The sequence below is a fragment of the Protopterus annectens genome, chromosome 2.part0 (genome assembly GCF_019279795.1).
Source record: "Protopterus annectens isolate FY-2018-M chromosome 2.part0, PAN1.0, whole genome shotgun sequence".
NCBI lineage: Eukaryota > Metazoa > Chordata > Ceratodontiformes > Protopteridae > Protopterus > Protopterus annectens.
In genome coordinates, this window is record NC_056728.1 from 1,580,329,800 (window position 1) to 1,580,346,747 (window position 16,948).

Below are 16,948 nucleotides of genomic sequence, written 5' to 3' on the forward strand. Positions count from 1 at the left end.
AGTTGTTAAATTTGCAGCAAATACCCTTTTCAGAACCCACCTCCATATAGCCCTAAAAAGCCTAAAATGGTTAGAACTGCCTCATCAACTGGCATATACACAGCTTCTTACAACTTATAACATTATCCAATATCCATCTGTCCAGCACTAAAAATATTCTACACAACTACGTTCCCAGTCAGTCATTACAATCCCGTGACCAAAAACTCCTGTCTGTCTACAAACCAATCAAATCTGCTGGGCATTGTCTGTACTCATATGAGCATGTATATGCTATCAATAAGCAAAAACAAGATAATGCTCTGGCTAGACACTTAGTAGAATACTCCAACCACTTCTTTAAATTTAGAGTTATTGACCACATTTTAACACATTATAACGAAAGGTGTTGCCCATCAAGTTTGTTTTTAGAAAAACTTGAATTGTTATGGCAATTGAGACTTGACTCTTGCCACTTACCAGGGTTGAATGAGGTGTATTCGATTACATGTGTGTTAAAGCTCAAAAGCTTGATGAGATAAATGTCTGATAGTGTAGTTTTTTAAACGTAATCTATTATGTTTTATTCCTATATTACTTACTTTTATAGGTTTTATTTAAATTCATACACATGTATACTTGTTTTAATATATAGTTAATAAAACTGAATACAGTAAATAGGGAAATACCATTAAAGTAAGAAATAATGGGGTAACATAAGGAAACAAATGTTCTAATTGGTTTGTGTTACTTAATGGTCTGGGAGTCATGTGACTTGATTAGTAAAAGTTTAAAAAGAAGACTTGCTGTAGAACTAAATGTATCTGATGAAGTCTGGTTAGTATACCAGACGAAAAGTGCTTCATACTTGTTACTTGCCGTGGTACTAACATATTTTTTATTTGCCGTGGAATTAATAAACCGAGTGGTCTTTGGTTACGTGGTTTGCTTGATCCATATACTTTGTGAAGTATTGTCTGTACTCATACAAGGTTACTAAATCCTAGAACACCTTGCCTGTATCCAGCAGGTAAATACCATCCTTCCCATCTTTCAAAACTCTTCTGAAAGACTTCCTTGCTAAAATCTGGCTGTGTTTTAATCAAAACCAGGATAAACTATATCCCTAAATGTGAACAAGTACCTTTTCATTCCTTATACCTCCTTTCCCCTCTTCAGTTACTTCCATCAAATTCTCTTCCCTTTCTCTCTAAATATACTATAAGCCTGTTTTTCCCTCTCTTCATATTACGGTTCCTGTCTGCATTAGACTAACTTACCTTTAATTTTTCTACCAACTGTCTAAAATTCCTCTAAATATTAAATGATTGTCATATAACTTGCATCAATTCCTAACCAATGTTTTTATATTATGTCTAATTTGTTATAATTAGTTAAATTGCAGATGCTTTTGTTTTATTTTTGAAGATTGTAAAATTATTGTTGTTAAAATGCTTTGTAATAATAAGGTACTTCTTTCCCCAGGCCTCAGCTGAAAATGGACTTCTACCCTGTCGGACTTTCTCAGTAATCAAATGTCAATACATAAATAAATAATTACTGTAGAATCACCACTAGTACTAGGGGAATGTCCATGGCTTTTGAAGAAACCTTGTCCTTATGTTTACATTTCTTTTTTTTTCTAAAATAGCATTAAATTGAGATGTGTTCTGCTTTAAGTGTCAGAGGAAAAAGTTTTAAAATATTTTGATAAAAAAATGCTAGTTGCAAAATATTATTGTAGCCACTGAAACTGAAGGAAGGGAAGCCCAAGAAAAATAACAGATTTTGGAGGAGACTGGATTGAAAGAACAGCATAGAATTTTGTTATAAATCATCTAATTAAAATGGAGAAAAATGCACATTTGATAAGGCCTGGAAGAAGTGGTGCTGCTTCAGGAAATGAATAGGAAGGAGGTAACAAAGCTAAGGGAAAAGTGGGTGGGACAACAGATAGCAGACAGGGATGTCAAGACCAGCTGTAGCTAACTGATGAAATTACCAAGTGAAATTCGGAGACAGGAAGTAAGAACAGTAAAAAAGAATAATGAAAGGGAGATATCGGTGGGCATAATGAAGGTGAAAGAAAAAAACATTCAGTACAGATAAATATGATGTTTACAAGGATGGAAGGGTATGACAGAATCATATAGGTCAGGAATTAATAAAATTCATAGGTGAGGATTTTAACATTACTCTAGGGGAAATCAATAAATATATTTTAAAATATTCAACTTTGCTTTGCAGGAAGCTATATCCTAGGATCCAGAAAGGTTTATCCATGAGGCAGAAGCCTCAACTCCAAAGGCTTGTGCAGCAAGGTAAGCCTGATCCATACAAAGACCCCTTCATCTGGTACAGATTTATGCTAGCATTAGTTGTAAAGCAGAGAGCAGTTTCAATGTTGAAACTGCATGCAAATTTTGCAATCTGGTGGACTGGCTAATGAAAGGTAGCCATATGCTATCCCCTACAAATGGTACTGGGATCAACACAATGTGGTACAGTGATTTACAGAATGTGACTCTACTGAGCTACTTTTTTCATAAGGAGGAAAGTTACAGACTGCCAAAAGACAGTAATAGGGGTGGGTTGCAACCCACAGCAGTAGCACAGGTAGGCACTATGGAACAGTCTTTGTGTGTGTGTGTGTGTGTGTGTGTGTGTGTGTGTGTGTGTGTGTGTGTGTGTGTGTGTGTGTGTGTGTGTGTGCGTGTGTGCGCATGCATTTGTGAGCATATGTGTACATGCATGCGTGTGTGTGTTTGTATGCATGTATGTGTCAGTCTGAAGGGGAATAAATGCAGCCATATGGATGTCTGCATATATTTGTGTGTATGTCTGGGTGTTAGCTCTGTGGGATGTATATATAGGGAAGCTGTGTTTTTGTGTGTAGGTGCATGTGAGAGTGGTTCTGTGAATGTGAGTGTATCCGTAGGGACTTGCTTGTAATTGCAAGGATGCGTGTTTGTATGTATATGTATGTGTGCATACCTGGAAGTATGTATATGGGAATGGATGTCTTTGTGTTTGTGTGTGTGTGTGTGTGTGTGTGTGTGTGTGTGTGTGTGTGTGTGTGTGTGTGTGTGTGTGTGAGAGCATGTGTGAGCATGTGTGCAGGTGTGTGTGTGTCAGTGGTTCTGTGAATGTTAGTGTTTCTGTAGGCGCTTGCTTGTAATTGCAAGGGTGTGCATTTGTGCGTGTGTGTATGTTTGCATGCCTGGAAGTATGCATATGTGAATGTGTGTGTGTGTGTGTGTGTGTGTGTGTGTGTGTGTGTGTGTGTGTGTGTGTGTGTGTGTGTGTGTGTGCATATGCTGTGGTGTCTATGCTACTGTGATACAGAGAAAACTACGGGAAGCACTAGTTTCTCTGGCCTGACCATGCAGTGCCCAGTGGAGAGACATGGTAATTAGTTGCTAATGAGTTGTTCCTCTGTGCAGCTTTATCACTTCTCTGAATCTGAGATCTTTGCTGTCATGATAATTGGCAGACCCCCCCCCCCCACTAATTAACCAGTGATGGAGCTAGGATTTCTGAATCCCAGGGATAATTAGGTTAGGAGATTGTAAATAAGATAGTGAAATAACATCATGTAGAACAGATGGTTTGGAATCAATGCTAGGATCGTGTCATGTATGAAAAATTATAAAACTAAATAAAGAGATATCAGCCTTGTCAGGGTGCCTAGCTGTGCAGAGTGCTCATTTTTCATGACACAAAATGATGCATGTATAGAAGGCAAGGGCTACGTTGGAAAATGGGAATGGGAAGCCTTCAATATGCATGTGGAAAAGAGAGCTAAAATTAATTACAAAGTGGCATGGGGAAAGGGAGGCTAAATGGACCAGGTACAAGCCTTTACAGCTGAAAATGAGCAAGTAAGGTATGTGCTATACAGATAAAGAAATGGAACACAGTGGGTATCTGCAGTGGGCAGAAAGGGACAAACTAGGAATAATATAAACAGGGTGCATTAATTTAATACAAGAGCAAATGGAGAAAACCGAAAAAGGTATATAAGTTAAGGAGGTGAAAGCTAGTGACCTTCAGTTGTGTTTACTTCAAAGGGTGGACACAATTCTAGTATTTTTTATTATCATTAATTTTTTATTTTTTTACAAAATGGTACAAGGGCAAACAGCAAAGGTTTTCTCAGATAATCTTAACAGGGTGGAAGAACGGACTGCCAGATCTGAGGTATGATGCTTTAATAAACATGTCCCCTTGGTAAGGAAGGGAAGGAGAATTGTTCAGAATTGCAGAGGGTTAATGAACAGTAACGTAATGAGACATGGAAACAGGCATGTAGCAAGATTGCAGAAGTGCTTTGTTGAGCTATGAAGAATCATGTTGGTTTTGATAAATAAGTATGAACAGACAATGTCCATTATGCAGGTTGGAACAAGAATCAAAATGGTAGCCAGTGTGCATGATGTGCATCATCAAGCAATGAGACTGTAACTGGGAAAGGATCACTAGTTTGGACTGGTGGTGCTGCTTCACACTGTCTATGAGTAGACTGTACACATGACCTCCTAGCCTGGTCACAGGTAGAGTTGAGCACACTATTTCTGTCTGTGGCTGATAACAATCACACTATAGCAACAGTTTAGAGGCAGGCATGTTAAAGCACCTCACTAGCATAATCACTGTGCTATGAGACCTGTTTTAGAAAGATATAAAAAGAAGTCAAGATACTGCCAGGGTCTGGGTTTTGTTAAGTAATTTTTGAATTGGAATATAGAGGACAATAGTCTGTATTGTAAAACAGGCATACTGACAGCAGGGAAGATAACTGATAAAGGATGCTTGGAGGCAAAGTGATCTGATACTGAGTAATAAAGTGTGTGGGGCAGCATAGCACAAGGACATGACAGGTGGCTCTTCTGCCGGTGGGGAGGGTGTGGCTTACAGTGGACAAAGCAAAAGCACATGATAGTTTGCTGTCCTACTGTGGCAGGGTGTTAGCACTGATAGGGAAAAGAGCAAAAAGGCATGAGAGGTCATTTCCTTGCTGTGATTGGGGCTTATCCTGACAAGGAACAGAGAACAGTGGCATGTAGGGTTACTGTCCTGCACAAGGGAGACTCATCCTCACCAGGGGCACAGCACAAGAGCATGCAGGATGCTTTCCTAGAAACAGAGCACAAAGGCATGACAGATTATTACTACAATGTGGGACTCACCCTGTCTAGAAACACAGCACAACAGTATTACTGGTAACTGTCCTGGTGTCCAAGGGGGGCAGCAGTATACTATACACGCACAGACTGTAAGACATGCTATAGGGGCTATGTGGCCTCCTGTACATAAGTTAAAGTACATGATGTCATCACAGTTCTGCAAGATAGCAGGCAGTGACAAACATGGCCATTGCTGTGATCAATATAGCACGGGGTGAGATTGGTGTCAAAGTATTAACAGACAGTAATCAACATGTGTAAACCAGAGAATGACAAAGGTTGGCAAAGGTCATTGAACCAGACACCAAGATGCTACTATAGTCTCTATGTACACATGGCATGAATATCCTTTTTTTTTTAAATATTTTTATTCATTTCCAAAAACAAGAAAACATGAATGCAGGTTATTTATGACAATGAAGTATTTTCAAATTATTTAAAAAGGTAGGCTAAAACCTCTAAACAGATATCAAACATTAAAACCAAAATAAAGTATTTACAAGGGTGTCTATTGTTGACATATAATTGACTTTCTATACAATTGTTTCCTGATTATAATCTGCTGCAGTCATTATTCTCCAGTATTGCAGTTACTTTTTGCCATGCTACGTATAATGATGTAGTTCTTTTAGTTCTTCCTTTAATAGTGTTCATTTCCAATTGCGATACTGCTGACACCATATTCATGAATTGCTTAAAAGTTGGAGAAGCTTTGGATTTCCAGTTTGATGTAATGTTCTTCCTTGCAATAGCTAGGAGAGTCCATAAGATTACATATTTTGTTCTTGGTACACAGTCAGGTACAGGTGCATTAAACAAAATAATAGATTTGGAAATCTGGAATTTATCATTGAATAACATTTACAGAAAATAATTTATTTTATCCCAATATGGTTTAATCAAATGGCATTCGTAGAACATATGTTGCCAGTCTGCTTTTATTGATAAATCACATCTCTAGCAGCCAATCTTTTTCTTAAACATAAGTTCCATTTTATGAGGGGTTACGTAAGATCTGTGTATGAATTGCCATGTAAAAAGTCTCCAATGTAATGAAAGTGATGTCTGCTTTGGAGAGAGAAGAATTAGTTTTTTATCTCTTTCATTTGGCACATGTCCATTAACTGATCTATGATAATTCCATATTTTGTCATTATTATGCATTTTTATTTTTTTGTTTGTTTTATAAATAGATGATAAGTATCCCTTTCCAATAATGGGTTGATTCGTTAGTAATATTATATGTTCTATAAGGTTAGGAACATTTTGTCTTATTGATGTTTGCATTGTTTCTTGTTTGCTTAATATATACTGTCTTAATTCTTGTACATGTAACCACGAACTATCTTCCATATTTAATTTCTGTTTAATCTGGTCTATTGTCAGAGGTTTTCCAGAGTTTAGCAATTGATGCCAATATATTAATCCCTTTTCTTTAAGCATGTTGACTACTTCCATATTAAATGTTATTATATTACCTTGTGTACGCTACTGGATATAAAAGAAATGACCATGCTTTAATATCAGGATTGCTATTAATAAGATTTTGGAACATTTTTAATGTATAAGTAATGTATTTGGAACTTATATTTTTATTCTTATGTATCATCATATATTCCTTCATCAGCCATAGAAAATAGTTTGGTATGAAATCTGTATACTTATTTGCTACTACAAATCCTGATTTTAACCAGATTCTCTCATGAACTAGCTTCCATTTTGATGTATATTTTGTATTTAGCCATAATGATATTGTCTTAATAATGGATGAATGCAAATATATTTCTATGTCTGGTAAACCTATGCCACCTATATCCCAATCATCTAGATGATACTTCATAGCTATCCTTGTTTTTTTTGGATACCATAGGAATCTTACCATTAAATCATTTAATTGTTTTAGGTGCGATTTAGCTGGTGGCAAAGAACAAGCTTGTATGACATAAAGAATTTTTGGAAATATGATCATTTTAATTATATAAAGCCTTTGTTCCATTGAAAAGAAGAATTTATTCAATCTTTGTATTAGATTTTTAATATTATTTGAGGTCGCTTTATAATTTGTTTCAATTGTAGTATCTAGGTTGTTAGTTATTATAATTCCCAAGTATTTAATTATATTATCGGTAGAGATATATTTATGGTATTTTTTATTTAGATCTTTTTTATTAGTATTTATAAGCAATACATTTGTTTTGTTCTCATTAAATTTAAGACTTGAAAAGTTTTGAAAGTTTTGAATTGAGTCCCATAATGCTTTTAAACTGCTATTATTATTTTTTAAGGTAATTAAAATATCATCAGCAAAAGTTGAATTTTAAGCTCTAGGCTGTTGTCTAGTTGTATTCCTTCAATATTTTTATCCATACGTATATTATTTGCTAAGGGTTCAATGACTAGAGCAAACAATAACGGAGAAAGAGGGCAGCCTTGTTTTGTGCCCTTAGTTATTTTAATAGATTTAGACAGACAAGATCCCAGTTTTATATAAGCTAATGATTTTTCATATAATTATTTTATTAACAAAGTGAAGTTGTTTGAGAAGCCATATTCTTCTAAAACTAACCACAGATAATCTCAGTTCACTGAATCAAATGCGCTATTTATGTCTAAGCTAATAACATTCATTTTTTTGTGACATTTATATAATCAATTAAGGAAAGAATTCTTTTAATGTTGTCATAAGTGTTCCTATCTTTTATAAAACCTGTTTGATCCTCCTCTATCAAAAGTGGTAGTAATTGTTTTATTCGAGCAGCATGTATTGCCATAAAAATTTTATAATCTATATTAAGAAGTGAAATGGGTCTGTATGATGAACATTCACTGGTATCTTTATTTTGTTTCAGAATTGCTGATATTAATGTGTACTTCCAAGAAGGAGGAATGTCTTTACCATTTTTAACTGATGTAAAGACATTCAATAACAACAGCAAAGCCTCATTTGATAGTAATTTAAACATTTCTGGGGTGATATTATCTATACCTGGAGCTTTGTTTAATTTTAGCTTATTTACTTCAGCTTTAAGTTCTGTCATTGTTATTTGTTTATCTATTAGTTGTACCTGCTCCACTAATAACCTAACTTTAACATTGTTTTTGAGAAAAGCTTTCAATACTGAATGTGTTTCTGTTTTCTCATTTTGATTATTAAGTTTATGAAAAAATAGCCTAAAAGTTTCTAGTATTCCTTCTAAATCAGATACTTTCTTTTTGGTTTCTATATTATGTATTTCCTTGATTTGATTTGTTTTAATAATCTTTTTAGTCCTATTTGCAATTCTTCGTTGGTTTTTAGGGTTCATTGAATAGTAACATAGTTTAATTTTTTCTAAGTTGATCATTGTTTTGTGGTGTAGCGTCTCTGAGTATTTTTTATTAGTATCTTCTAGTTATTTTATTAAGTTGGTGTTTCCATTTTGAATATCAAGCTTTAAATTATCTACTTTTGACTGTAATTCCATTAATTCCTTATTCCACTGTTTTTGTTTATTTTTATACCATCCCACCGCTCTTCCATATAGGTATGCTTTCAATGCATCCCATATATATATTTCAGATACATCTTTGGTAAGATTGATATCTAGGAATGTTTGTGTCTCTTTAATATAAAATTCCTTAAAATCTTTGAGATTTGTTATGTAAGATGGTATTCTTGTTACTGATATCCTTCTCTTGAAACATAAGTCTATCTCAAATGTTATGGTGTTATGGTCCGAAAAGGGACATGAAATTGTCTTGACTTTATTTAATTTAGAGGTTAAATCCTTTGTTATGTACACTCTATCTATTCTAGAGTATGTATTATGTCTATGGGAAAAATGTGTAAAGAATAGTGAATCTGGGATAGCATACTCATTTATGTCAACTATATTAAAAGTTTCAACAAACTCAGATAACAACTTTGTTAAAGGTGATCTCTTACGTGTAGTTTTAGTATTTGTGTCAGTTTCTTTTATAATGCAATTGAAATCTCCAGCTATGATTAAATTGCCTTTGGTATATTGTACAATGTCTTCTAAGTGTTGTTTGGCCACTCTAACAGCTAGTCCTGGTATCCAATAAATATTCACTAATGTATATATCATTTCATTGATAGATATTGTCACTAGACAAAACATTCCTGAGTTGTCATGGAACGTGTTTATGATTTTAGGCATTAAAGTAGTGTTTTTCCACAAAATTGCTACTCCCCTTCACTTCTGATTATAGGTGGAACTTACTAGTATTGTATAATTTTTATTGTTTATTTTATTTATGTCTTCCTGTGTAAGGTATGTTTCCTGTAAAAATACTAGTTGCATTTCACACAGCTTTAAATATCTATAAAGACTTCCACTTTTGCAGCTATTATTTAAACCATTTACATTAAGAAATATACATTTTGCAATTGGATTTATATTAGCTTTGCTTTTATCCATATTCATATACTTGTAACAATGTGCAGATATGTGTACATGAAGAGAATGACTTGTTCTTTCTTCTTCCAGCAGTATTACAATAGATTATAGACACCCAATAAAAGTAAATTACAAGATCATAACTGAGAACAATATAAGATAAACAACCACCAAACCCCTCCATGAGAAAAAACATCTCATCCTTGAATGATCTAATCATTCAAGCGATCTCTCTAAGTCTGCATTTCAGCATCCTCCCCCGGCCCCGCCATATGGTAGTTTTATAATGAAAAGTATCTTATATATCTTTTAAGTATACATGTATCTGTCTTTACAGATTACTTAAATACAGTCTTTATCTATTTTTAATATTTTATAAAACACTAAGGCAACACAACTATACATAGATTTAATACTTAACTATTTGGTTTTGTTTAAATTGTAAAGGAAAATCTTTTATTTTAATATATCTTTTGTGTAGCAATAACGGTTATGCATCTTAAAAATAATATGCTTGCTGTCTATCTCCCTTATAGTGTGAGTGGCATTCATAGGTATCACATTTATTGTAATTGTCTACCTATATATATATATATATATATATATATACATATATATATATATATATATATATATATATATATATATATATATATATATATATATATACATATATATATATATATATATATATATATACACATATATATACATATATATACATACACATACACACTCATATATATATATATATATATATATATATATATATATATATATATATATATATATATATACACGCATACATACATACACACATATATGCATACATACATAAAAAAAAAATGTTAAGCATTATATGCATCAGTTAACCATGCCACAAGTTGATTAAATCAGAAAGTATCCGTAACAATGAATATAACGTTGCATTTGTATTGTCATTTATCAGTAATCTTATAGTTTTCTTTTAATTCAAAAAGTCATATTTTAGTGGTATGAATGATACTAATTTGTTTTTGGCATTGGTATTATATAGTTTAAAACTATATTTCTTAGCAATTCCTATGTATTTATTAGTGCCACTGGCATATTTCATTGCTAGTGTACCACATATGTCGTATGTCAAATAGCAACTCATACTCCTTATGATATTACAGGATTTATCTGCAGCGTTATAACTGTAAGGTTGGAAAATATGAGAAGCAAAGTAGGCTTTAAATATGCTATAACACAATTGTTTGGTACTTATTACTGTCAACTCTTCTACATACACAGGAAATGATAACCTTATATGACCATCAACCATTTTCCTTCATTTTTCTCTTCATCCTTCTATTCTCCATTTTTAATAAATATTTGTTTCTATTGTGGCTTCTTTGAATTTCGTGAGGGTACTCCATATCATATTATAGATAATATACAATGTTCAAACAGAGAACATGCCCAATATAGAGACATATTCTCAACTCAAGTGGTCCACACCATATATTTATAACACTGCAGTCAGAAATATACTAATGAATATGCAATAACTAGCAGTTTTGCAGCATGTGTGTGTCTCTAACAAGTACATACCTATAGGATATTAAAAAGAATAGATAGCACACTCTTGTTTCATAATTAACAAATGCACACAGCCTGGTATTTATTTTCATAGACATAAATTAGACCTGTTACTTATATGCATATCAGGTACCAACAGCAATATGTTAGTAAATGCCTATGCTATTCAAATCATATTTTAATGCTGATTGATATGAGATGTAGCTGACAATGGCTTTAGCGTTTGTGATGTTATATAATATATATTCAGTATTATAAGTAAAAGTATGTTGCATGTCTATTTGCAATCTAAGGTTCAAGGCTGATCAATTTAGACATACAAGACAATCTCTTTAGCCTTGGTTATATAATGGGAGTTACTGTGTCTCTACACAACCATTCATTTTCAGTGAGGATGTTCAATATTAATATAACTTGCCTTTAATAAAAGCATACTTATAATTCAGCAGTTCTTTCCTATATATATATATATATATATATATATATATATATATATAAAACAATATCATAAGCAAGTCTGAGATTTTTTCTTGCTCATTACTGCTTAATGATTGTGCTACTTGAACAATTTAATATTTACAGAGTATCTTGATAATTAAACAGCAACTCCTTTTTACTCTTAAAATGCCTAGTAACACATAGCTACATTCATGAACCTTAATTGACTTACTATCCTTAAGGTTGAGTACACTAGCTGCAGTGTGTTTACAAATATGTTATATAGTTAAAGTCAAAGACTTAAATATATTAAATTTTTATAAAATTAAGTTAAATTATAGTAATTTACGTGGGTGATCTTATCAGAAAAGATTATAGTAAAGTCTGTATGTGTTAACTATTCATACAGTTTCTTCCAAGTGATATACTTCTTTTTAAGCTTTGTGTGCTGTTTATGTGTACAATTCAAAATGAATAACAAATATTACAATATAATAAAATGTCATGTATGTGTTGATACCTTCTAAATTCATTAGGTACTTCAGTGTACTTTTAATATTTGTTAAAACTGTAAAAGCACTTTGCCATCTCATAAATAGTGTGCTGGTTACTTTAAGTAGCTTAGGAGCTGACACCACACCCATACTGTCTTGTTTTAGTGCTGACATCACTCATGACTGTTTACTTTCATTTTGTGCTGTTAGAAGGTTTAACACACTGTAATGGATTCTAACTGAAGAACCTTCATTCAGGGGTGGTAAAATAAGAGTTCCCAGCTCGTGGCCATGGCGGGAAGACAAAAACAAAGTAAGTGAAGTTTTAGGGCTTTTTTTAAACTGAACACCAGCTCATTAAACTTCTATTAGTTTTCTTAACATTAAGGGCAGATATACAAGCCAAGCAGTTGTTTGTTAGTCAAAAAGGCACTTTTAGCATCAAAGAATAGATAATTACTTTTCAAGGCACTTTTTGACAGTTATTACTATCAGTTTTTATATATTATTATGTGTATTAAATACATCAGTTTAGATATTTCATGCAGCTTAGTGTAAATAATATAAAAAGGAATCATACTCATTTAAACACACCACATTAATATGTCAGTGTAAATACATCATATTCTATACTAGCAGTAAAAGGCAGGTAATTTATAAATGAACTATCTAAACATCATTTAGAGTTAGAAAAATCATGACTGTAAGTATTTACACTGTAATAGAGAAAGATATGTTACCTTGCTTTCTTTAAGGTTGTTTCCTTTAGTTATAAAATGTCCTGCTTATCTTGTATTTATATTGTTTCAAAGACTGACACATGTGTAAAGCATGAATGCTTTCAAAGAACTTTTTTGCCTTACAGAGCAAATAGAAGACAATAATGTTTGTGTTTTTCATACCAGAGAAAACAGAGGGAGATAACATGGTGACTTTCCTTACTACCTGGTTACCAGAAGTTTTAAAATTGCCTGAAGCTCTTTCTTATGGAATTGAAAGAGCCCACAGATCCTTAAGAGCTGCTTCATCAACCATCAAATCAAAAAATCACCCGAGATCAATAATAGTAAAGTTTTTTTCATCACAGGACAAGGAACTTATTTTAAAAACAGCATGGTCAACTTCTCCAGTTAAATACAAAGACAACATAATCATATTTGATAATGATTATTCTGCTGGAGTTATAACTGCAAGAAAAGAATGTCTTCCTCTGATAAAGGAATTGAAAAAAAAGACAACTTAAAGTCCACTTGCTGTTCCCTGCAAGAATAAAAATATTTTTTACTGAAGGTCCTAAAACTTTTGACACTCTACAAGCAACAGTTTCTTATCTTTCAGCTAATATAACCTTGGATAATGTGGAAGAAATGGATTTCTCCCAATTTGGGGTTAAGCGTCACTTAGAAAAAATGAATGGAGCACTGCTGACAAGAAGAAGAAGACACTATAAAAGGCATGAATATCCTTAAAAGTTGAAAGGCAGGTTTGGCAGGGATTGATATACAGGAACTTAGTACTGTAGACAGCGATAAAAGTACAAGAGTGCAGGTTTGCCGATATTATACTGAATACCAAGACCAAAGCATAGGACACTGTCAGGGACATGTACACCACAGAATGCAGAATACAAACATAGAGGCATCTCACATAGGTTTAGTAATTATTTGCAGACCTGTCTGGGTCAGGTGAGACAGCACCCTTACCTGGTACTGACTTGGAAGTGGGAAATGGTCTGATAACAACTGGTAACAACTGCTTTGCATATTGCATTACTGTTATATAATGACCTACTACCATGAACATGTTAGTCAGCAAAACATATGCATATCTGTATTCCAGACACATGGGGGCTGCTGCAACCGCAACCTACACCACAAGGAATTTATGTGCTCATAGGGAATTTAGATCAATGGCATGTGACAGTATGTGTCCAGTAGGAATAGCACCCAAGTTCCAGCATTTCTACAGGAATGTTGTATTTATGCATTCACACGTTCTATTGGTAGATGGTCACCTCAAAGTTCAACGCATATCTGATGTCAACAGGTCACCTGTGATTGATGTGATGGTAATGTGCACATGGAACAGTATGATGACACAGTGGCAAAGCCAGCAATGCAAACACTGGATCAGATGAAAATATCCTCCACAGGTGAGGTAAAAGTGGACAAGTGGTAGGAATCTCCAGAATCCCCTTTGCTTAGCCCTATATGCCCTATCCATTTTTGCCCCACCCAAGCTACACTGTAGTAACCACTGCAGATAACATCCTTGAGCCACACTGCCTCTGGAATGCATATACTCACAATAGGGCAAAGGCATCTAGATGGCCATCACTGCCATGACCCTAGGCACTATATGATTTATGTGTCACCCTTGGCATAAATCATCAGATCCATATATCAATGGTCCAGGCACAGACAGACACTCAGACACTATGCATACCATGCCAGAGATGTTGAGTATGCATACTGGCCACCATGAAGAAGTGCAACCACTACAGAGACTATGTGACACCCTGCAATGCTTGTAGGGTAACATGGCCTACAGAGACCTGTAGCAGATATGCCAGCAGAGGGAAGCTGAGATCATATTGACATATATTAGAACATTTAAGAGGATATTGGCAAATATCTACTGTAGCCATCCAAGAGGCCAGATGAACACTGCACAGTCATAAGGGCAGTAGACACAAATGTCACACAGTGTTCTAGAAATTGCATCATTCTTATCCCTCGCAATAGCTGGCTCCACCTCTAGGTGAGGTCACTCCCATGATAGTGTTTGATTATTTTCTGGCTCTAGTGCTGCAACAACATCTGGGCCAACCACTCTGGATCTCAAAGGATGATGCCATCCCTGTCTCCTTTGTTGTCATGAGTGTAGCTATTCACCTGTAGCATATGCTGACCACTTGCTGCCACACCTCATGGGGAGGGGGGCACAGCATGCTTCCTGTGTATGCACCTAAAGTGCTACATCATTCATCAGACAGGATAACTCTAATCCTTATACTGCAGGACCAGACAGTATTACCAGATCAGGATTCACAAAATGGAAGCTCCACTCAGACACTGGACAATTTTATCCTTGACTCCCTTCAACCTCCTCACTAAATGCATGGATATCACATCCTCCTCCAATTACCCTTACACCTATGATAACATTGCTTTTCCTACCCCAGCTATGCAAATCATGATGACTATGCCCTGCCTATACCTCTGGTCTGTGTGGTCTGGTCTGGTGCAAAGCACTGTGAGTCAGTGCACTGTAATGCATAGTCTGATGAGTTAACAGGTTCATTGGTTCATGCGGATCATTAGACATCTAGCCCTGATCTCCCATGAAGTTTTTAGCTCTTGTAATTTATGTGTGAGCAACCCAGAGCCTTGCAGAAGATTTACATGTTGAAGCATGTATTAATTTCATTCTGCATTGTCCATGACATGGTCCCTAGTTGTGAGACATGAACCATCTCTTTGCCAGTACCGCTACATATTGTGCCCAACTCCACTTTGCATAGGGTACTCTTGCAGCCTGTTCGTCCATTGACTCCTCACCCTACTTTGTCTCTGCTGCTGTTGCCACAGATCAGTACTGTCATGCTCCAATGATATAAATGCTTTCCTTCCACTATATTTTGTAGGATGCAACAGAAACTGAATATCATACTACAGGTCTTTTGTGCATGCTGCAGTGTGTCATCACATGCATTTGTGACAGTGCTGTGTTGTAAGCCATTACCACAATGGTCTGGGGTTACAGATGGGAGCCATCAGCCACAGTTCCATAGCCTACAACATACAACATTGGGAATCATTATATGTGAGCTATTGCCTAGATCTATGGGAACAGCATATCCAGGACTCTGAGCCCATGGAAGGTCACATTGCATAAAATACTGGCAGAGGTTGCATGTTTGCTAGTTGCAAGAATCATGGGAACTGCCTGGATGGTGCAAACCCATTGCATATAATATGTCATATATTGCACAACAGATTGTAGTTGAAGGAGGGTAAGCCTTTTTGGTTGATATACCTAGCACTATGTGGAGCAGGTGAGGTCTTGATGGTAGTGTGGAGTATATCATAGATCAGTCACATAGTGTTAGTACCCTCTTCTGCTGCTGTGGAAATCAAATATGCTCCACCACATGTTTGAGAATCATGTCAAGGAACTGGTACAGGATTTGCAAAGTTGACATCAGTGAAACTCCTAAAGTAATGTGTCCCTTCCTAGAAGAAGAAGAGACCCATAGCCAGGATTGCTAATGCTACACAAAGTTGCATGTCAACCATGATAGCTATTCCATGCATCTCATCTTTATTCTATTTGAGGGTAGTACATGTCTATTAGATCTAACATGCTGTTTCTGCCCACACTGTAGTGGTTGACAATGTCCTATTCATGGAGGAGATGGCATGTAAATTTATATCTAGAGAAGTCAGGGTGTGATTTAATTTGAATGTCAAGTAAAGAAATGTTATCTTTCAATTCTTCATTCATTAGTGCATAATTAGACTTCATCAAATCTAAAAGTTCCAAGCCTTGCTTGTTAAATAGCTTGATTAAATCTAGATGGAAATTAGAGTTGGGAACTAACCCAGGATATAATATCTAGGATAGGTACTTCACCTAAAATTACAGTTAGGCATGATATGAACTTTAAACAACTTTTAGATGGTATCAATAATAGACCCAATATTATCAACGGCCAAAGGAAAATGACTACTTGTGGTAATTGCCCCTATTGTAAGTTAATAATTATAGGAAATTCCATTAATATACAAGAATTTACGTTAAAAAGTAAATTCAAAACTAATTGCAATTCTAAAATGGTTGTGTACGTGGCTAAGTGTCAGTTATGCCCATGTTTTTATGTGGGCAA